The 24,339-nt window shown below is 40.2% G+C and overlaps 1 protein-coding gene across 2 annotated transcripts in view; it reads left to right on the forward strand.

Annotated features, from left to right (window-relative positions):
* Positions 1 to 24,339, forward strand: part of KCNJ15 (potassium channel, inwardly rectifying subfamily J, member 15) — a 149,380-nt gene that overhangs the window by 42,441 nt on the left and 82,600 nt on the right. The window lies entirely within an intron of this gene.

Genomic DNA, 24,339 nt, shown 5'->3' on the forward strand with positions numbered 1-24,339 from the left:
CTCCTACCCTCCTGTCGTCCCCTCTCCTCTCCCCTCCCCTCTGCCCTCCCCTCGTCTCTCCTCCTCCACTCCTCTCTCCCCTTCTCTCTTCTCTCCTCCCCTCCTCTCCCCCTCCTTTCCCTCTCTCCTGTACTCTGCTCTCTCTTCTTCCATGTTGTTTTTTCTTATATACTTTAAATACTTTTGATTTTGTTAATACAAGTACTGTGTATGCAATTCATACCTTTTTAGCAGACAGCTCACGTGGACCCAGGTTGGGGTTGATCATGCAGATTGTGTAGGGGTCCCCCGCGGATGCACACTGGTGTGCACTGATGTGGAGCTGCTCCTTCCTGCTTCCTGGGCTCCAGACAGAAACACCATACCCCTGCACCAGCCTCTGCCTCAGCTCTTCACAGTCAGCACACCCTCTGCTTCCTGTCAGGGTCTTCTCTGCTGAATCTGGTTATGGGATCCCTTTCCATGCAGAGCCATGCTCCCGTGCCACTAGGTGTCACCTTCAAGCTAGCCCCATGTGTGTATCTGTGTGAGAATATGTGTGTGTGAGTTTGCCATCAAAGGAAAACTTTTATTTTGGCTGCTAAAATTCAGAAACATTTAAAGAACAAACAGTATCTTTTAAAAAACATCAAAGGTTCAGAAAACAAGACAAGAAACAAATTGTTGTAAAATTTCAACTCCCCTAAATTTATCTCTGAACTTAGAACTAATCTAATAAAAATAGTATGACGTTTCAATGGTGTGTTGTTGTTGTCTAGTATTTTTTGGCATTGTTATTTGAAAACCAGTCAAAATTTATCCAGCTAAATATTACATTACTTGTACAGATTTATAATAATGGCTTAGAGAAATGAACTTTATTGTTTTCCATGTTTCTATTCATGTCTAGTTTTTATGATAGTTTAAATAATAGTGAACCTTTTATTTAAATCAAAATACAATATGTATGCATATAATTTTAGAGGGTCCAATGATTTGGAAATAATGTATTCATAAGAGCTATTTGAAATAAATGTATATTTAAAAATACAATTTTAGAAATTATAATGCTATAAAACTTTAGAAAGAGAAATTGCACATCAATTAAATAACAGTAGCTTAACTAGAAGATAAATGAAAATTACTTTTAAGGACAAAAACAAACAAATCAAAACTCTGAGTGGAACCTGCAGGCACCCCGGATCCCTGAGCCTCACAGCACCTGCCTCCTCCTTGCTGGGAACCTGATGACCCAGAGGACCTCTAGTACTTCCAGGCCTCTGTGGGCTGCTCCTGGAGCAGCAGGAGCAAAAGGGATGCTTGGGAAAGGCTGGAACTTGAACTCCACGTCAGCCATGATTTACCTGTTGCTATCATTTTCTTGTCTTAGCTCATGGAGCTTTATCTCAGTCAGCAGAACTGCTGCCCAGCTTTCTTAAGCTCTTCGTCATAGAAGAAAATATCCTTTGGTAAAAGAAAGTGGTTCTCTCCAATTCATTGTTCATGTCTTCTACCATCTTCTTGTAGAGGCTGCAAATCTGCTGTGTGTAGTTCATATTTCTGCACATGGTAGGAAATTCCTTCTGGATTTCTAAGCATAGAGAAACATAGTAATTTAACAGGGAGATACAGAGTGAACACCCTTTTAATCAAATGATTAAATGGTAAAAGTTAACATAAAAATATTAGGACAAGCCAACATCATGTACCTCCTGATATGATGCACTGAAAAGAACACAACATTATTTCTATGATTTTCTCCCAATAGTGCATAACCTGAATCTATGAAGAAATAGCTGAGAACCCCAAGTTGAAGGGCATACTACAAGATAATGGCCCATATTCTTCAAAACGATAAAGGTCAATAAAACGTGGAAAAGGCTGAAGAATCATTTTGGAATTAAGGAGACCCAGGGGATGGGAGAGCCAAATGCAGTACATGATGCTGGATTCTACTCTGTTCCAGCAGAAAACTAGTTATAGATGAAATTATTTGGAAGACTCACACAATTTAAATATGTACAATATATTAGGTAAGGATTGTGTCACTGTTAAATTGCAATTTTTATCATTGTATTCTGGTCAGGAAATACCAAAATTTAGTGTCAATGGGTTTAATAACTTCAACTTATTTCAAAATAAAGAGTTGCTAAAAGTCTTCAACCATGATCCCTTCCTGACATCGTGGTCAAGCTATGTATGGCTCATGGTAGGTATCTTCTCATTTTCTGGTGGGGTACTTAATGTGAAAACAGGTAAAACCATCATAAAACACCTTCAAGTTCTAAATCTTCCTTGAGCCTACCTATGTCTGAGAGACTCCTCTAGGACATTTCAGGGAGTATGGAGAACATATTACTGGTGGATGTCCTTCTCCAATCAAGTCCTTCAACCCTTCTGATCCTCCTGCAGTCTTCTTTCTGGCCAGTATGATGTCTGAACAGACTCCGAGTCTAAAGAGCTTCTGGCTCCTATGTTCTCTGCTGGCTTCTATGAAAAGCTCTCTCTTTAAATGTTCATAAACCTGGTAGCTTAAGACAACAGAAATTTATTCTTTTATAGTCCTCTAGACCTAAAGTCCCAAATCAAGGTGCTAGCCGGGCCATACTCCCTCTGAAGTCTCTAGGAAAAGGTGTTCTTTGCTCCTTCCAGCTTCTGGTTGCTGTAAGCAGTCCTGTCATTCCTTGGCTTGTGGCTGCACCCCTCCATTCTCTGCCGCCATCTTCCCATGGCCTTCTTCTCTGTATGCTTCTCTGTGTTCTCTACTCTACAGACACCAGTCATGAATTTAGGGCCAATTGCAATCCAGTACCCTCTCATCTCCATCCTTAACTAATTGCATCTGCAAAGACCTATTTCCAAATAAGGTTACATTCTGAGATTCCAGATGAACATGAACTTTTAGGGGCCATTATCCAACCCACTACACCAGTCTTCACTGCCTCAATCAATTTCCATGGAATGTCTCTGGGTTATTTGAAAACCCCTATTTTAGTTTTATTTCTCCTGGATTCCAAATTTTCTCTTTGAACAGGGCTCCTTCTCTCCACCCACATCTTAGAATTCTGTCTCTTGTTCAACTTCCTTTTTCTTTATTCTGTGTCTCACAGAGACAGGCAGGATCCTTCCATACACTTCCTTGGCTCCCAGGACCAACACCTGTTAAACATATGATGTGTCCCTCATGCGGATTCTATCCAAGATCCTATAGAGGACAGATTTGCTGGGACTAAGGTACCATCCTAAAGGGTAAGTCAAGAGCCTGCTCACAGACTCTCCGATTCTCATGGAGGACTGTGGCTTGTCAAGTAACTCAGAATCACTGAATTTTTCTGTTCAACCTCATTCAGTTATTTTGGCTTTAAGATAAATAAAAATTAATTACTTGGATATTTGATCAACTGAAAAAATCCCGACTGTATATTTTGAGTCCTGATCAATTAGGACCACTTGCCTAAAGGAACCAATTTAATGATTTCCTTCACTTTCAAGTTGTGAAGAAATTCTGGCTGCCTTTCTCATTGCACCTTTACAAAGGCCAGACTTTATGAAATAATAGTGATGATAGCAATAATCTGGAACTTGGTAATCGACAAACCTCTGGTTTCATGCTAAGTCTCAGCAGAGCTTTTCAGTACTCCATGAGGTATGGATTGGGCAGATCATCCTGCCATAATTACAGACAGAAAAGGAGACAATCATACTGCATTTGTTCTTGGACTGGCTCATAGTCTGGGCACAAGCATGATCAATTTGTTCATACCATTGTAAGACTCTTATCTCTAAAAGCACAAAGAGAACACATCAGAAGTAGATCTTTACATGAAACAAAACCAACTAACCATTTTGCCCAATGAGCTACTTTCTCTTCTGTTTACTTTTTTTTCAGTTTCCTTCTATTTCTATTTAAAAGGCAAGTTAAAAAAAAAAACAGTAAGATGGCATACTATATGGAAAATAGCTCAGGCTTTACAGCAAGACATCCTGGGTTGAATTCCATTTCTGCCACCTACTAACCTGATGAACTTCGGTAATTTCCTTAACCTCTCTGAGCCTCAGTTTATTCACCTGTGATATTGTTTGGCTCTGTGTCCCCACCCAAATCTCATCTCAAATTATAATCCCCACGTGTCCAGGGAGGGACCTGGTGGGACGTAATTGGATCATGGAGGCAGATTTCCCCTTTGCTGTTCTCGTGATAGTGAGTGTGTTCTCATGAGACCTGATGGTTTTAAAAGTGCGGCACTTCCTTGCTCTCTCATTATCTCTCTCTCCTGCTACCTTGTGAGATATGCCTTGCTTCCCCTTTGTTTTCTGCCATGATTGTAAGTTTCCTGAGGCCTCCCCAGCCATGTGGAACTGTGAGTCAATTAAACTTCTTTCCTTTATAAATTACCCAGTCTTGGGTAGTATTTTTATATCAGTATAAGAATGCACTAATACAACCTGCAGTGTGAACCTCAAAGTCAAGTTGAGAGGATTGAAGAAATGATGTAGATTATGTACCCTGCATGAAGCCTCTCATGTTATTCAGTGGTAGTTGGCTCCCTCTCATCACCTTCCTGGGAGATTCTAATTTTGTCAAAGGATCAGTCCTAGATCACAGTGGCAGTGCTGATGTTGCTGTAAACTTCAGGCCAGTGTGCCAGCATACTATCTAGCCACATTGCAATGGAGAGTGCATGCTGCAGGGGTACTGTATGAATCAGTGCCCAGAGATAAAGGGGTGGTCTGTCCTCTCCTGCAAAGCAGGACAATGCTTGGTCTCCAGCTCTTCACCTCCTGGAAACTCACCCCCATTTGTGCTTGAATTCATGCTATCTGAACAAGAGAAACATGTCATCTCTCTCATCCTGTAAAGCACTGCTGAGAACAATCATGCTAAAATAATTTAGAGGGAGAAAATGTTAAGCAAAGACTGTCAAAACAATACTCAAGAATACCAATAAGGAAGCCTGTTTTTAGTTAGCAAAATCTCTAACTAGGGGAGATTAAACAGCTCTTACAAAAGTGCACATTATACAAGTATTTCATCACGCGTTGAGAGCTGGCATCTCAGGATCCAGCCATGAACCAACATCTGAAATACCTTTTCCCGTAATCCCCTTCATCCAAGAATAAACACTTTTAATGAAAGTCCCAAGAGGAAGTAAAAAAAGAATTTGTTTTTCCAGTTTCTTTTAACAATCTTTCCTAAAATAGGGGGCCATTCTTGTTTGCACCTTCCTTATAACAGTTCAGTCAAATGTGGCCACTGCCACAGCATCTAGCAAGTTCCCTGGGTGCAGAGAATTGGGACCTGGCACCTGCAAGACAAGCAGGCATCAGGATTTTGGGGGATTTTAATTTACTAACTACTCTTTATACTTTTGGTGAGCTTGCATTTCAAACCTTGCCAAGAGACACATCTCCTTGAACTCTGCTGTCCTGTCTCACCATGCAAAAGGCTTAAGAAGGATCATTTTGTTATTTGAAAACACTAGAGCAAATATTTCCAAGACTGTCTTGAAAAGTTCCTTGGAATTAACATCAAGCACTTACTATATAATGAAAGAGTCATGCATATACGATGTTCTTTTAGCTAGAGGAGTTTTTGGTGGTAATAATGGGAACAAAATTTAAGAGCCAGATTTTAAGTAGGAACATAATAACAGTCTTGAAGATAAAAAAATACGACTTTCCCTTAGCAAGAGGAGTTGTTGAAACCTGAAAAGCTCTGTTTATGGTTTTACCAGGAGCTTCTAACATCATGTAGAAAACGGATGTACAAATGTAATTAAACACAGTAATACGAAACTGCATGGAAAATTTGGCAGAGAATCATATTTTTCTCTGATTATATAAGTAATATACATGTTCTTTGTGGAAAATGTGGACAATAAAAATATAGCATGAAGAAGAAAATTAAAATTATACAATTATACCACAAAATAATCATTTTCTGATGTATATATGTTTTCTTAAAAATTATGTTTATGCCCTATTCATATTTGTCCTGTTGCTTTTTGACTTAATTTAATCATATATTTTTATTGTAGTATGTGAATGGCTATCTCCCTAGGACACTCATTGCAAACATTATATTTCTTTAAAATCTAGAGTTTTATCTGAAACATTTATTTGAATCTTGCAATCCACTCCAAAACATATCCACATTTGTTTTACTATCAAATATGTAGCATATAAATATAAAATGTAAACTGCATTGTAGATAAATATAATATACATGTATACATAAAATAAAAACTACAAAATTATAATATAGAAAGCATATCAAAATAATATTAATGAAATGTATGAAGCTGTACATATAAATGAAAGATGCTATGTCCTCTTTAAAATTTTAATTTTATATCATTTAAACATGCCTGCTTACCACATGCCTAAGAATTTCTTTGCCCAACTTGAAATAGCAACCTTAAAATACTCTATGTCACTGGAAAAAACTTGACGGCAATTTTTTATATACAACCCCACATGCACACACACCCACACACAGAAGAACAACATCCATTTAGGGACTCCTTGGACAAAATTTCAAGTCTTGAAGAAGTAGGTTTACTAAAGCAAAACTAATCCCCTTTCCAAGTCTGTAATGGGTATGAGATGTCCTTTCACTAGATATAAATTTATCAATGTACAGAAAAATAAAATCAATGGGTCTCAATTTTTCACTTTAAAATTTCCTTCCTTAAATTTCATGCACAGTTTGGGCACCTGTTGTTCCTTGCTGGCCTGTGAGAAAATGAGTCACCATGTGCAAAAGATGAGCCATAGATCTGTTCAGAAATAGTCACTCATGTTTGACATGACAGCTTGTTTTCCATATATTCTCTTGGTTGTCATTTTACATTGCATACATATAATAATAAAGTCATATTTTCCCCCAGCATGGCTTTCTAAGTGGAGTTAAATATATCAATATTTTATATCATACTTCACAGAGTGTCATGGCTCCCCATTTTGCCACCTGATCCAGACTGGCAGTCACCACTGTAGGGGACCGTACCATATACTTGGGCATGAGAAAGGTCCATGGGTTAAAGGACGGAGAAGCATCCCTGACCCAGCAACTTGCCATTTACTGGAGGAAAGAGCCCAGCCTAGGCTGAAGAGCTAATTGAGGAGGAGTCTCCACCATCCAGCTCAACAAAGTCTAATATTTCACAGCTAGATCATCTTTCCTTTGGCTTTAACCTGCAGAAATTGTATTGCTTCCCAAAATGCATACGTAAGAGAAGTAAAGCCACACACTTTAATTAGTCATCTGCAATAGTTTCTCCAAAAGGGGTGGCCAGGCTGTCTGCATCAGTATTCTGGGGTAGGGAAGAGGAGGGTGGATGATTGATTGGAGATTTCTGAGTCCCATCACGAAAGATTCTGATTCTGTAGATCTGTGGAGGCTCTGGGAGTCTTCATTTTAGCAAACATTCCAGGAAATTCCTGTCGACATTAGAATTTGAGAACCAACAATTTACACTCTGAAGTGAATGCACTTATGAATCCTTCCTTGAGAGCAGGGGAGTTCCTCACTAATCTCTAGGGGGAATTCAGCGACCATCACTAACAGACAGAAAGAGGAGTCTGGACAGGGCCAAGAACAAACTTCGCTTTTTCTGGAGTGGTCATCTATTAAGTGCTTTCTTGGAGAGGGTATAGTAATTGTGTACTTTGTATAAATACACTGTAGAAAGAGAAAAACAAGTATCTAGATATTTGTGTCCCCTTCTGATCACCTACACAGAGATTTACATGGCACAAATTAAATCCATCCACTCACCCTGGAGTTCTGTCCTTCATTCAGGCCGGAGCCCCAGCAGAGTGGCCCAGGACCAGCTGTTTTTAAGCAGCCCCTGAGAGCAACACAGCAGGTCCCACCCAGCAGACCACAGAGCTATGGTGGGGGAAGCACCTACCTCCTACCTGAGTTCCCTGGGGTTGCTGTGACAAAGGACACTGACTGTCTCAGATAATGGACACTCATTGTCACTCAGTTCTGAGGCTTGAAGTCCGAGATCAAGGTGCTAGCAGGGTTGGTTCCTTCCGACGGTGATAAAGAAGAATCTGTTCCTGGCCTCTTTTCTGGCTTTTGGCAACCTTGGTTATTCCTTGGCTTGAAGGTGGTCATCTTCTTCCTATGCCTTGAAATCATCATCCCTCCATGTGTCCAGCTCTGTGTCCAAATTTCCTCCTTTTATAAGGATAGTAGTAATATTAGATTACTTTCCACCCTAATGGCCTTATCTTAAATTGATCATTTGCAAAGACTATTTCCAAACAAGATCTTATTCACAGGTACTGGAGATTAGGACTTCACTATCTTTTGGGGGGCACCATTCAGCCTGTCATACCCTCTCTTCTCCTCAGGTCTGTCTGAGGCTTGCTGCTGTGTCCCTTGGTGGCTGGGGACAGCATGCTTGCCTATGGCCATGCCTGTAGCTCCACTTTGCTCTGAGAGGCTGAGCAATGCCGCTCATCAGTCTTCCCACAGCCCCTCAAGGGGCCCGGCACCCACTCAGTGACCCAGAGGGATCTGGTAGAGGGACCAAATCGCAGCAGGGCCATAAAGAAGTTAAAGCTTACCCCAGATACTGAGCTGGGATGCAAAGCAACAAGCTAGGAAATTGACAGGCAGGCCCCAAATGGTCTTGCAGAGTCGAATGTCACCAGATTTCTCTGTGTTGTGGCTTTTATTAAATACTTCTTAATAATTTGCCTTGTTATGTCTGAGCTTAGAAATAAATTATACTCATTCTCTGGAAATATTTTTAGACTTTGTCTCTAGGTCATGACCAATAAAAGGTTTAAATTCAAATATTGAATGATCCAAGGGCTCACTTCCTGTAGAAATGTCTTCATCTATGTGAATGATAATAGTGATAACAGCAAATATCCATGGGGTTCCATAATTTATAAAAATTATTTGTTTTTACAAGTAAAGAATTATTTACTTGTCACCTGAGAGGAGACTCAAAAGGAACATGACTGTTAGCCCTCAGTGGAAGCTAAAAATGTATCACCTGTCGTAAGGTATCTAATCTATTTCCCATGATGTTTACTTTTTGTGTCTGAGAATGTTGCATACTCTCATTCAAAGTCTTTTCCAGAAGGAACCAGTTGATAAAGCCACCAGCTTTTTCCAGCATCACACCTGTAATGATGCCACAGTGGACTGCCTTTGATGCCACAGGACAACAGCTCAATCTCCTGATTGTGGGGAGAAGAGTGGGGGTGTTCTCACTGCCTCAGGGCATTGCTAAAACAGGTTTGGTCAGCAAGACATTAAACAACAGAGATTAGGCTTAGGAATCTAATATTGGACTGTGTGCTTACTGTTGTCCAAATATTAGGAAACACAACCCCAGATCAGTGAGTTAGATTTGTGTTCAAGGGGACAAATTGGAATGTGATACCCTCACTTTAGGCGAGCTCTCTTTACTTGAAACACTCTTAGGTGTACTGGAAGGACTCATTCTGGGGAAGTGACCGTCGTTTATTCTGGCTGCCAAGTAGTGTGAAGCTTCTTATTCAGTCTCTCTGTCTGTGTGTGTGTGTGTGTGTGTGTGTGTGTGTGCGCGTGTGTTTGTGGATATGTGTGCCAGCTTTTGCGCATGTACAGATGTTGATGAGGGGAGGCGGACCTGGGTACACCCTAAATTTAACTGGAAAGAATATTTAGCCATTGTTCCTCCAGACCTTCCAACTCTTGGAAGCAATCAAAAATCACTGAGCCTTGAATCCTCTCATATCATAGCTGGGACAAAGGGGACCTTACTGGGGCAGGTGGCCAAAAGGGAGCAGGGTGTGGAGAGTCACTGTGTGTGCTGGCAGTACCCTAAGACATGCTTAGACTCCAACAAAAAGCAAAAGCTGTTCTACAAATCCAGGCACCAAAGTTTGGGGTCCAAAGTGGAAGATTTGCATTAAACAACATCAGAAGCCCCATTATGATGGGGCACGCAGCCAGCGTGGTTGCAAAGTGAGAAGGGCCCTGCAGGTGTACGAATAGGCCTCATGTCTGGTTGGTTTGAGCTGTGCCTTTGGCCACTGTCAGTTATGAATGGAAACCACTCCCATAGGATTAAGGGCCCAGGTGGGTCTGATCCCTGTTATTTACAGGTTCTATGGTGTCTTAGAAAAGGCTCAACTCTGAGGCTGGTCCCAGCTCAGTGGCTTGCAGTCTGTATAATCTTGAATGAATCACATAACTTACTAAGTTATCTTTTTCCTAATCTGGGATAATAAAATCCCCCACACCACCACAGAAAGTGAATGGTTCACAAATACAAGCATGTCCAAGTCCTTTGCACATATTAAACGTGTAATTCATTTTTCCTCAAGCAAGTTTAGCTTTTATTTGTTGAACTTTGAGGTGACCTAAAAGGAATTACCATTGAAAAGCCAAAGAGGTGGCACTGTGCACCTGCATATGTCTCGAACTTTTGCTTGACTCCTTAATGTCCTGATAATTTCACATTTCATGCTTGCATATGGACAATTTTCTCTTTTTACTAGAAATTAATACTTGCTCATTTTGCGGTTTGTAAAACCAAAATTGTATTTTAAAAATCACCCAATCATCCACCTGGTGAAAATCACCATTTATGTTAAGATTTATTTCTTTACAATGAATATTTAATATTTACATTTATTAAATATTTTATAAACCTGGCACCATGACATGTGTATATCATTTTGTATATTGCTTTTTTCTCTTTGAAACTGTATCAAGCATTTTCTATATGACCCTAAAACATCATTTTTAATAGCTACATCATATTTCATCACCTGAATATACCATAATTTAACTATGTCCAATTTTTTGTTAACATAAATTGTGTGATTTTTGTAAATATTTTATTTGTTTATTTTATAATTTCCCAAAGAGAGTTTTCTGAATTATTTCATAATTTCTTGAAGATGTTTTTAATGTGTGTTTTTAAGTACTGACTTAGTAAGTGCAACATTTTGTGGTATAGTATTTTTATTTTCATTCATTTCTAACAGTCTTCAATTTTGCCCTGTTCTATGATTTCTGTTTATACTTAAAAGTGTGTCTTTAATCTTCCAAATGTTTTAAAACATATACATTTAGAATTAACTTAAAATTTTTATTTTTGATATTAAAAATATTGTGTTAAAAGAACATAGTCTTATTATGTATGTTATTTGATACTTTAAAAATTTGCTTCATTGCATATTGAGGTCAATGTTTATAAATTTCCCATGGATGTGTAAAAACAATGTATGTTCTCTGATTACGAAATAAGAATTTCATAGATTCTAACTAGTATATAATCAATCGTGTGGATTTTCTCATTTAAAAATTATATACATACAGTAATTTTTCTATTTGATTTGTTAATTTCTGAGATAAATGCATTAAAATGTTAATTCTCATTGTAGATTTTTCTATTTCACCTGATAATTCTCTCATTTTTTGCTGTATTTATTTTTAGGTTACATAGTTTAATATACATAATTTTAGAATTTCATATGTCTTTCTTAAATCATTCTTCTTCCATGATGTAGTGACCCTCTTTATCTCTAATAATTATTTTTAACCTTAAAATCTATTTTGTCTGACAGTAATAATGGCTATATCAGTTTTCTTCTGGTTAGTTTCTTTTATATCTTTACCTTTTTTTAGTTTAAACAACATATAATTGAATTTTTAGAAATTCAATTTTAAAATCCTGGTCTTTTAATTAACAAATTAAATTAGCTTGTTGTAATTAGTCATTTAAAAACTCAATTCCTATTGTGTAATTTTGAGTTTTATACCTTACCATTCATTGTTTCTCGTTCTGTTTTGTTTGGTTTTGCTTCTTTTCTTTGCCTCTCCTTGTTTTTTCTCTTTCAGGAATTAAGTTTTTTAATGCCCCCCCTTTCCTCTCTAAGCGTTTGTGGATTATATACTGTACTTCTTGTCTTTCACTAATAACATGTTAATATTTAGGTGCATGCATATCTTCATTCTAATCTCAATGAATATTTTAACTATTCTCATGAACTATGCAAACAAGTAGGCTTGCTGTAAGTCCAATCATTCTCTCCCACCTTCTATGATGTAGCTATGTAATAGTTTAGTTAAACCTCATTTTAATACTTTTTACTTACTTGGAACTTTTTAATGGTCTCTAAGTCGATTGTAGTTATTTTACATAATCAAATCTTGATAGATTTACATGTGTTTAATAATTATTTACTACTATTTCTTGTGATATATATTTTCCTCTGTAGGTTTTTTTTTTTTTTTGCTAAAATGCATACTTTTTAAGTTTATGGTTCTTATTCAGGTTTTCTGTGAATTAAGATGTTATTATTTCATCCTTATTCTTGAATAACAGCTTAGTTATATATATACTTTTATATTGGTATTTTTCCCTCAGCAATTTAACTTCATTAATTCATTATCTTCTGATCTCTATAATTGTTTTTAAGAACTTTTCTGTGCACTAATTTTTCTTTTGGAGTTGATCTGCTTTGCTCTCTGGTAGTTTTTAATATTTTATCTTTAATATTCTGTGATTCACTGTAATGTGTTCAGGTATGGATTTAAATTCATATCTTCCTGCTCATGACTCAGTGTACTCCTTGAATCTGAGGGATCTGTCTTTAAAGACTTCTGAAAAACTCATAGCAATTATTTCCTTAAAATTTGTCTCTTCCTTATTTATTTTAATGTTTTTATGGGATATTTATGAAACACATATGAAAGTTATCCTCTCATATTTTCCAGTTCTGTCTCTATACACTGCATTATTAGTAATTTCCTCATATTCATCTTTCAATTCACTAATTTTTTCTTTAGTCATATCTCTTCTGTTATTTAAACTGCCAACTGAGTTTTTAATTTCAATGACTGTATTTCATTTTTCAAAAATATTGGTTTTTACCAGTATCTTATATTACTACTTTCTCATGCTGCTATGAAGACATACCCAAGACTGGGTAATTTATAAAGAAAAGAGGCTTAACAGACTCACAGTTCTGCATGGCTGGAGAGGTCTCAGGAAACTTACAGTCATGGCAAAAGGCATGTCTTCACAGGGTAGCAGGAGAGAGAATGAGTGTCAAGCAAAGAGGAAAGCCCCTTATAAAACCATCAGGTCCTGTGAGAACTCACTCACTATCAGGAGAACAGAATGGGGGAAACCACCCCCATGATTCCAATTATCTCCACCTGGTCCCACCCTTGACATGTGGGGATAATTACGATTCAAGGTGATATTTGGGTAGGGACAGAGAGACAAACCATATCATATCTGTTTTTTGCCTATGTCTTTCATCATGTTAAACATTTATTTTATATTTCTTTCAGATTGGCTTCTTATTAACCCAGGTTACTGAGGTTCTAATTCTATTTATTTTGTTCCTGCTGACTCTTAAGTGGAATATATTGTGTCCAGGTATATTTTTACATACCAGGTTTTATATTTGCTTCTGCTAAGATTCCAAAGAGGCTTATTTGTCTGGGAAAATTTGCAAGTTAATTTCTTAGCTTGGGAATTCCTGAACAAAGAAGGAAGTGAAAATCTGAGCCCTAACTTTGTGTCTGGAAATGGGCTGCACTAATGCATTCTTAAGGACATTCCTGCCTTCACACCTAAACCAGGCAGAAAGGGATAGGCTTACCTGTTACAATCCTGTGCTAATATGCAAGTAATTTTCTGGTCTTACCTTCAGAGTTCTGTCCTAATGGAGGAAATCTCACTTCTCACTCTTGCTTTGTATGGTTCCAAGACCTCAACTTCTGTCCATGTATGGACATTGAAAATTTAGGTTTTTGGCTGGCATGGTGGCTCCATGCTTTGGGAGGTAATCCCACTACTTTCAGAGGATAAGGAAAGAGGATTGCTTGTGGCCAACAGTTTGAGACCAGCTGGGCAACAAAGCAAGACCCCATCTCTACAAAAAATTTAAAGAAATTAGCTGAGCACAGTGGCATATGCCTGTAGTCTCAGCTACTCTGGAGGCTGAGGCAGGAGTATTTATTGAGCTCAGGAGTTTGAGGCTGCAATGAGCTATGATTCAGCCTGGGAAACAGGGTAAGACCCTGTCTCTATAAAAAAAGAAAGAAAAATTAGTCTTACATGTTTCCGAAACCCAAATCCACTCCATTCCCACCTGCAAGCATTTGGTCACATGTTTCCCACACCTTGATTGAAAGCATTGTTTTTAATGCTATACAGCCTTTCTAAACATTTGCAGCATGAACATTTTCAGGTTATCCAGATTGTTGTCACGCTGACCACATACTCTGACATTTCCACATCAGCATTTATAACCTCACCTGGGCTGTTTTTGAAGCTGAACTCAACAATATTTCCTTAGATTCGGCATAAAGAATTGGAGAGCCAAAATATGAAACGTATCATCTTCTAAGAAATACCCCTAAAAGTAAAGCTAACGTCTCAGGTGTCCCTCTTGGTGTCCTAAATGATGAATGGCATATCTGTATTTCTTCAATTAGTCCACCAATACCAAGGCCTCCGTTTTCTAGGAGGACTTGGGCACAGAACCATAGTACTGGGGCTTACAGCAGCAAGTGCAGTCCCACTAACAACCAGCAGATGGCGTAAGTATAACCAGTCCCTAGGGAAGGGCCCAGCGCTCCTGAGATCAGGAATAAGAAAGGAGGGAGACGTTTGTCATTTAAAAGACAGTTTTGAGGACAGGCTTGAGCTGTGTGAAATTTGAGATATTCAGGGAAGCTGATATGTGTTAATCTGTTCCAAGTGACACATGAAAATATCTTCTGCCAACCCAACTCTGTTTACTTTTTTAATTTCCTCAAAAGAAAAAAAGAACTGATTGTATCAACAGTGGGACAGGAGGAAAAACAAGGAAAATATCCAAAGGCAGGGACAGAAGTCTGCAGGTTATATTAATATAACATTTTAAGCAGGTGGGTCTTTCTTTGAAGGCAAAGCACCTTTCATTTGCTTGCCACTCTGAATAAAAATTACCCTCCCCAAAGAAAACAAACACAACATTTACCTTGCCCAGCCAACTTTGACTTTGCATGGAGTTACCATGGACTTTCCTCGTTGTGAAAGGAACTCCAGCCCCTTCTGAACCTTCAACTGCAACTCTAAGCGGGTAAGAGTGCATCCCTACTTTCCCCACTGCTCTGGGATGTGGTAAGACAGGCTTGTCTAAATCCTGTCGATTCCAAGGACTTGTAGAATTCCTTGTGAGACAAGAATGTCTGTGGAGAAGAGTGGTTTGATAAATAATTCTATCGCAAAGACACGTGCAAGTGAATGTTCATTGCAGCCCTATTCACAATAGCAAAGACATGGAGTCAACCTAACTAAATGCCCATCAAGGACAGATTGGATAAATAAAATGTGGTCCACATATACCACGGAATACTGCGCAGCCTTAACAAACTAATGAGATCATATCCTTTGCAAGAACATAGATGAAGCTGGAGACCATTATCCTTAGCAAACTAACCAGGAACAGACATCCAAATACCACGTTTTCAGTTGTAAGTGTGAGCTAAATGTTGAGAATTCATGAACACAAAGAAGCAAAGAACAGACACTGGGGTCTACTTGAGGGTACAGGGAGGGAGGAGGGAGACAAGCAGAAAAGATAACAATTGAGTATTAGGCTTTTAATACCTTGAAGCAGAAGTTAAAAAGAGAAAAACAAGTTTTCCTATACTTGGCTGACTCACTCCAAGGCTAGCAATAGGCAGGGCCCTAGCAGGGCCTTGATAACACTATCTGAAAAGCCAGAGCCCAAAGGAATGAGCTCCAGAGACTCTCCCAACACCCCCCACCCCCAGGCAAGGATAAGAAAAACAGTTTCTTCTTATCAGTTTCCTCCTTTGAAATTCTTTCCCTATACCATTATCCTTTGAGCTGTTCTCACACCTACTTTTGTAACTATTTCTGCAAGTTTGCAAGGATTTTGTAAGTTGCTGTTTTCCAGCTGTGCAGTATGGCGAAGGTCACAAGATAAGCCTGAGTTGTAAAAAATGTCGCTGTTTGATACTCTGCCTTTGTTCTGCTTCTGTGAAGCTTGCTTGCCCACCCTGCAGGTTCCATGCCACTAGCTGGCCAACCCCCTTCAGTTGCATGTATAAAAGTCAAGCCCTGTCATTGTTCAGGGCTCAGCCTTTGGATGTTAATCTGCTGGGCCAGTGGCCACCTAAATAAAATCCTCCTGTTCCACCCATTGGTCTCTCCTGTCCCTTAATTCCCACAACAACCTGAGTGATGAAATAATTTGTACAAGAAATCCCCATGACATGAATTCACCTAAGTAACAAACCTTCACATGTACCCCCAAACCTAAAATAAAAGTTTAAAAAACTTTATGGTTTGGCTGCCTCAATTATCAAGGCTCTCATCCTACCTCACGTGCTCCACATAGCAACAGAGAGGCACCCAGGTACAGGAGCACCCATGCACTCAGGCACCCACACACACTACATGGAGGACTGCTTCAGCCTCTCCTTCCCTCAGCACCAGTGTCCTGGGATTTCCCAGAGGAACAAAACAGAAGCCAGTCTGAGTGGTCAATGTTGAAGCACAGAGAGTTCGGAATGGATGTGCACAACAGGTAGCTCTGTGTCTAGGAACATCCTGGTCTCCTTAACTTATGGCCCAGATCATCTGGCTTTTGGGACAAGGGGCGCTACATGACACACAGGGCAGGATGTCAAGGTGAAAAAGTCCAGTGTAGAATTCAGTACCAGAAGAGAGAAAAAAAAGAAAAAAAGTGTTCAGATGGGGGTGTGATGACTTTGATGATGACCATTTCTTTGAATTGGGCAGGTCGAAAAAGAAAAATTAGCATTGGGTGGGGCAAGTGCAGGCTAATCTAGGGGAATGTGGAAAGGCACAATACAAAGTAAACGACTGTATATTGATCCCTGGAGATGTTTCTGAGGACACAGGGAATACTTCATTCGCATGTAGGCTCAGTGATAGAAATGATTCATCTATTTTGTTGCAGAGGAAAAGTTCATTGCTATGAGATATCCAGTTTTCATAATATGAAAGGAGCATATGACAATGAGTATTACTACTCAATGATGAGTAATATGTGTTTATGAATATGCATGTGTAAAATTGAGGTTTTTTTAATCATTATGTTGAAGGTGGTTTTCCTTACTCCCTCTTATTGCTGCAACTCTTTGTGAAAGTGATGCATTTCCCTTTATGAGTTACTGATTCAACACCCTCTTGTCCAATTTGTCACATTTTTCTCATTTCTGGACTCACAGTTCCAATTCAGTTTTCTCCTGGGGTTTCAACATGGTTAATTTTTTTCATTTGTTCCTTATTAACCTTTGTTTTAAATAGTGGTAGAATAAATCACACACCCACTTGCTTTGCTTGAAAATTAACTTTTACATCTTCCAATCAATAGAATTTTTGTTTAGGTCTTTGAATACAGATTGAGAAATGTGATGGCTAAGTTACCAAAATCAACTAAATTCAGGTAAAACATTTTTGTTTTAATTCTGTTAAATCTTGTTTGGGTTTCTTTTTCTTTTGTATAGGTATTAATAATACTTATTCTATTTCCAATCTAACATTGATAAAAGATAAATGTACTTTTATTTCTCTGAATACTTTTATTTAGGAAAACCTTCTTCCAAATGTGCAGTGAGTAATTTTAATATTCTATTGAACACTCACTAAAGTTACAGTGCTGAGTATGATACTTAAATGGAGACCCAGAGGAGGCCCCATCTGTGGACAGTTATAATAGTACTTAGACCATTTTCCTAACTGGGTTCTCCTTTAGCTCCAGGATATAAGCTTAAAGTAACAGTAGTAATCTACTCTTTAGATTTAATGTGAAAAATAAGGGCAAATGTTTAAGCTTCTAGAAATATAAAATTGTCAAGGTTGTTAATGCTAACTTTGGTCATTTAAGAATAATTTGCAAGACAGAATCCCAAACCAGCTTTCTTACCTAGTGATAGGGCCCCAACTGAAAACTGCTCCCTGCTGATGCAGAAGCAGACAGGCTCACCTTTTTTGATCGAAGGAGTTTTTTAAATAGCAACTAAACCTCAACCCCCAACTGAAAAATGCTGGAAGATCAGGGATTCCTGGAGGAAAGAGGTCCTGGACTTCAGCAATCGTCCTATTGGTTTAGGCTACAAAGTGCCCAAGACAGCACCAGGCACCAATAGGCAAACTGCTGCAGGCCAGGTCACCTTCACTCAGGATCCCTTTGTGGTTACCAGATGTCAATTGAGGAACATGGTGAGACAAGTCTCAATCATTTTAGGAGGTTTATTCGCCAAAGTTAAGGATGTGTGCCTGTGACACAGCCTCAGGAAGTCCTGACGACATGTGCCCAAGGTGATTGGGGCACAGCTTGGTTTAATACATTTTAGGGAGACATGAGACATTAATCAATAAATGTAAGAAGTACACTGGTTCCTTCCAGAAAGGTGAGGACAACTCAAAGCAGGGAGGGAACTTCCAGGTCACAGATAGGTGAGAGGCAAAAGGTTGCATTCTTTTGAGTTTCCGATAAGCCTTTCCAAAAGGAGACAATCAGAATATGCATCTATCTCAGTGAGCAGAAGGATGACTTTCAAATAGAATGAGAAGCAGATTTGCCCTGAGCAGTTCCCAACTTGAAGGGGCACAAGATATCTTCCTTTTGCAAAGTCTTAATAGAAGCGGAAGGCTTCAGATTTAACCCAATTACTGCTGTGAAACATTGCATACAATGGTTCCCAACTAGGGGTGATTTTGACCCCCAAAGGACATTTGTCAAAGTCTAGAAACAGTTTGATGATCACAGCTGAGGGAGGGGATGCTGTGAAATCTAGTTGGTAAAGACCAAGGGTGCAGCATTCTGAAATACACAGAACAGCCTCCCGTCCCACCCAACAAATAATGATTTGGCCCAAAATATCAACAGTGACAACACTGATAAATGCTGCTACATTGAATCATTTTTCTAAAAGTACTAAGAGATTAAAACTTATATCACATGACTAATTTGTGGGGATTAGAAGTTTTTTTTAACAGTTTTATTAACGTATAATTCACATACCAAACAATTCAACATTTGAAGTATACAATGGTTTTAGTTTGTTTAGAGTTATGCAATTGCTACATTACGTTTTATATTTTAATGACCCCAAAAATACAACCAGTACATTTTAGTCATCATCTCTCCATCCTCCCTCTGCTCCCCACCCTAAGCCTTAGCAACCATTCATCTACTTTCTATATCTATAGTTCTGCCTATTCTGTACATTTCACATTGATGAAATTATACAGTGTGTGGTCTTTTGCATCTGGTTTCTTTCACCTTGTGTAATGTTTTCAAAGTTCATCCATGTTGTCATCTGTATCAGTATTTCATTCCATTTTATTGCTGAATAATGGGATTTATAACTATACTGCTTGAGAATCAGGAGAATGGAGAGACTGCTGGGTGGAATAGGAGGATTTTATTGAGTGCACTCCAGCCCAGTGGATTAATATCCAAAGGCTGAGCCCTGAACAAAGGCAGGGCTTAACTTTTACACACACTTCTGAAAGGGGGCTGACTAGTTTGAAACAAGCTTACAGTAGCGCAAAATGCAGTGGCACAAAAGCAGGTAACAAAGGCAGTTTATCAAACAGTGACAGGCTTGTAACTCAGGCTTGTTTAAGCACATCATATGACTCCTGCTATGTGACCTAGGTGGCTGTAATCGCTGTAATATAGGTTTGCTCAAGCCTATCTTGTGTCTTTCGCTGTGCTGCCTGGATGGAAAGCAGGAACTTACAGAAACCAGCCACAGAAAATAGGAATTTGCAAACTTACGAAACATGCCAGGGTACAATAGCACACGGGGTGGGGAGGGGGATGGGGGCTCGAGCTGCCTAAAAGAGAAAAATCAGTTTTTCCTCTTTGTAACTTCTGCTTCATTCCCCCCTTTGATGCTTTTTATAAATGAGGTTTAATGGAAAGCATCAGTATTATTTAATTCTTCATGTGAAGGTAGTAGCTCTTTATTTGGCAAGGGTTGATATTTAGTTACAGCCATTAGTCAAGTGGTAGTTTGTTTATCTACAAGAGCCTCTGTAGCTATTTGGATGTTCTTAACAAGGAGAGGTAGGAGACAAGCGAGTATGAGGCAGACTCCCAGTATGGCTAAAACTATTACTACTAAGGTTTAAAATCCTCCAAGGGATAAAAACCAGCCCCCAAAGAGGGAATCTGAAGACCATCCTTTCCAAGCCTGTACTGGAACATGGGCTAATTTTTGGATTTTTACAGTTATATTCTCGATGACCTTTCCATTGTCATCAATCTCTAGGCAGCAGTTAATTAAATTGAACTTCCCACACATCCCTCCTTCCTGGGCTAGGTAGTTTAGGGCTAATCTATTTTGATAAATAGCATTCCTTATTTTTGTGGCTTGCTGGGCTAGCAGATTTAAGGCCTTTGCTGTATCACTTGCAATAATTTTAAGTACTGCTTGTAACCTTATGATACGGTTGAGCATGTAAATAGTGGTGTGGTATCCCTGCATTCCACCTTCTGCCCAGGTGGCTGGGCCATAAAATTGGATTATTGTTTCGGGAGGCCATTCATCGTCCTTCCACTTCCCTATGGTTATGCCCCTTTTATTTCTCCTTTTAGTTTCATCATAGATAGGGTACCCTAAGCCTTCTCCTTGTTTTAAAGGGATTAGAAAGAAGGACCGTCTAATTGTTCCTAGTACGCAGGCCCTTGACCATTTAGTTGGCAGTTGCCGATATGCCCACAGTCCACAGATTCAGTAGAGGCCTGAGGGTGCCTGCCAGGCATTTGGAGCTTCAAGTTGGTACCAAGAGTAGCATATTTATACCCAGCAAGCAAGGACAAAAGAGGTCTTTACCCAGGGAAGGGGGCTGAGCAAAGTGGCAAAACAGCAGTAAAACAACTAATATTATAAGGAAAGCTACTGGACTTAAGATTTCTAACCATATTGACTTTCCTGATGATGTCTTAAGCTTCAGCCATACATAGACTAGTCAGCTTCCAGGGTGACTAGAGCAGAGCTGTTGCCTCCTCAAGCTTCGGTCGTGCATCGACTGGTCAGCTTCCAGAGTGACCAGAGCAGGGCTGTCAATGTCTTCAATGGCAATTTGGTCCTGTTGTAGGATTGGCCGGCACAGATGATCTGGATCCTGTTGACTGGTCCATTTGTCTAAGGCAGCTGGCTTCAGCTGACTGTGGTGGACCCATGGCACAATTGCTGCAACTTTAATGGCAGTGTGAGTGGACAAGATTACAGTATGTGGCCCATCCCATATGGGTCCCAAAGTGGTTGGATTCCATTTTTTGACCCAAATAGCATCCCTGGGTTTGAAGGGGCGTGCCGGGTCTGTCAGGCTTATGGGCCTTCTTTTCCGTACCTTGCCATGGACACCCTACATGGCTATCCCTAAAGCCTGTATTTGCCTTCTTAAAGTTAGTTCCCCTCGTTCACAGAGATCACCCTTAACTTGACCTATGATTGTGGTTGCCGGCCGAACAAGATTTCATAGGGTGAATACCTGGTTTGTTTGGTGGGGGTGCACCTTACTCGGAGGAGGACCATGGGCAAGACTTGATATAATCTTAGGTGGGTCTCTTGGCAATATTTTATTTTAGTAGTTGTTTGAGTGTCCAGTTCATGCGCTCTACCTTTTTTGAGCTCTGCAACTGGTAGACTGTGTGTAATTTCCATTTATTTTTAATAGTCATACCAGTTCTTGAACTATTTCAGCTACAAATGCTGGTCCATTGTCTGACCCAAGAGTCAGGGGCAGTCCAACTCTGGGGATAATGTCTCTTAGCATTGCTTTAGTTACCTCCCATGCTTTTTCTCTTTGGGTAGGGAAAGCTTTGACTCATCCTGACAAGGTGCAGACAAGTACTAGCATGTACTAATAGCCCCCTGCTCAGGGCAGCTTTGTGAAGTCCATAAGCAGGTTTTCACAGGGTGTGGCTCCCATTTCCTGAATTCCCAGGGACCGAGTAGGTTATTATGGGTTATTCTGTGCACATGTTAGACATTGTTCGCAAATGGCTTGGGTGAGGGCGGTGAGCTGTGGCACATAGAAGTGGCATCCCAGTAGTGTTTGTAGTGCCGTTTTCCCCATGTGAGTCTCTTGGTGGAATTGTTTTACACCCTTAGGGGCCACCATTTCAGGGATGGCTAGCCTCCCATCAGAGAATTTCCACCATCCTCCTTCAGTGCATTTTCCAGTTTCTCAGGCAAACCAGGCCTTCTCGTTCGGAGAGTAACTTGGGATCTTGGGGAGGGGAGGCTCTGGGAGGACAGGCATAGCTAGGGATTCCTTTTCAAAGCGTGGAGTAGTCATTGCTGCCCGTTTTGCCTCCCTGTCTGCCTTTCTGTTTCCTTTGGTCTCTAGTGTTCTTGCCTTTTGGTGCCCTCTGCAGTGCATAATAGCTACCTTCTTTGGGGCCTATACAGTGCCTAAGAGCTATAAAATCTCCTGTTTGTACTTTATTTCTTTTTTCCCCAGTAATTAAGGGTCCTCTCTCCTTGTATATAGCTCCATGAACATGCAATGTGGCAAAGACACATTTGGAATCAGTGTAAATATTGACCTTTTTGTCTCTCACCAGCAAAAGAGCCCTTGTTAGGGCTATTAGCTCTGCCTTCTGGGCTGATGTTCTGGTGGGCAGAGGCTGAGCCTCTACCACTGAGTCCAATGTTACCACTGCATGACCTGCCCAACAGACCCCTTCCACTGTGAAACTGCTCCCATCTGCAAAGTAACAAGGGGGTCCCTGAGGGGTTGGTTTGTAAGATCTCCCCTGCTCAAGAATACTTCATCTACCATTTTCACACAGTCATGGAGGGGGGTTCCTGGTTCAATCGGGAGCAAGGTGGCCGGGTTAAGGGTGTTTACTGTTTCTAAAGTTATGCGGGGATTTTCGCATGGGAGTCCCTGGTACTGAGTCATTCCCGGATTTGATAACCAGTGATGCCCTCTCTGGTTCATTAGAGTTATAACTGAATGCATTAACTGGATGATCAGCTGCTGCCCTAGAGTCAGTTTGTTAGCTTCTTGTGCCAGTAGGGCAGTGGCAGCTAGTGCCTTAAAGCAAGGAGGCTACCTTAGTGCCACTGAGTCTAGTTGCTTGGATAAGTATGCCACCAGGCGATGCCACAATCCTGTGTATTGAGTCAGGATTCCTATAGCCATTCCCTTTTGTTCATGGAAATATAGAAAGAAAGGCGCAGTTATGTCAGGCAGTCCTAAGTCTGGGGCCTGTGTTAAGGCTTCTTTGATTTGTTTAAATGCTTTCTCCTGGTAGCCACAGGAGGGGTTCCTTTTCTCTCCCCTTGAATCTGGCCATGTTCATCGTAATAGAGGGGTCCCTGAGTTTCCCAGGGAGGCATCTGCAAAGCCTGGGCATGGCCAGGCTGGAGGTAGCTGGCTTGATCATCCTGACTTTCCTTCTTGACCTCCTGTGGCAGTGGTTTTTATTTTTCTTTTTGAGCCCAGGCCGGGGTTCGTTACCATTTGAATTTGACTCCTCAGGGGCCAGCCTCGGTAAAGGGGGGTAGATTGGAGTGTAGGGAGGAGGAATTCCTATCTCCTCTGGTGATTCCTGCAGAACTTGTTTTTCCTGTGGCTTTCCCTTTGTTTCTGTAGCTGATAGGGAAGCTGATTTTTCTTTCACTTTAAGTTCAGCTCAAGCCACAGCTATGAGGCAGGGCTGCAACCATGCAGGTCGGTTTTGGACTATATATAAGAAATTGGTCTGGATGCCCTGGCTGTCTGCCCACCCCAGTCATCACCTTAAATACACGGCCAATTGTTTCCCGATCTATAGTTCCTTCTACCAGCCATGTGACACCAAAAGAGGGCCATTCTATTTCACAGAGAGTTCTCAACCTCTGGGGGCGTCAACTTGATCCCATAACCCTCTGCATAACCTTTCTTGAAGTTCTTTAACATACATTGTAATGGGGTGGCTTTCGACAGCTTCCCTCCCATTTCCTCCCAGTTGTGACGGAACTTATTCACTTTTTTACTTTCGCTTCAGACCGATTAGACCGTCTCCCTCATGGGCATTTTCAGATGCCACTTAGCTTTAATGGAGGGTTCATATGAGTCCCGAACCTGGACCAACACAATTGCTAAATTGTGAGGTGCCTCCCTAAACCATATGCAGTAGCCCTGGAGGAAGTTCACCACTAGTCCTGGTTGGTCCCACACTTCACTAGGGGCGTACGGTCTATGCTAATAGACCTGTGGCCCTACACACTTCACTCCCCACATTGGCTCCTTTTAGAATTTAGAACTGCCTCTTTCACATGCATTCACACACTTCCCCGCTCCCAGTTCCTTTTCTCTGGGTGGGATG

The sequence above is a fragment of the Mandrillus leucophaeus genome, unplaced genomic scaffold (assembly GCF_000951045.1).
Source record: "Mandrillus leucophaeus isolate KB7577 unplaced genomic scaffold, Mleu.le_1.0 Scaffold262, whole genome shotgun sequence".
Lineage (NCBI taxonomy): Eukaryota > Metazoa > Chordata > Mammalia > Primates > Cercopithecidae > Mandrillus > Mandrillus leucophaeus.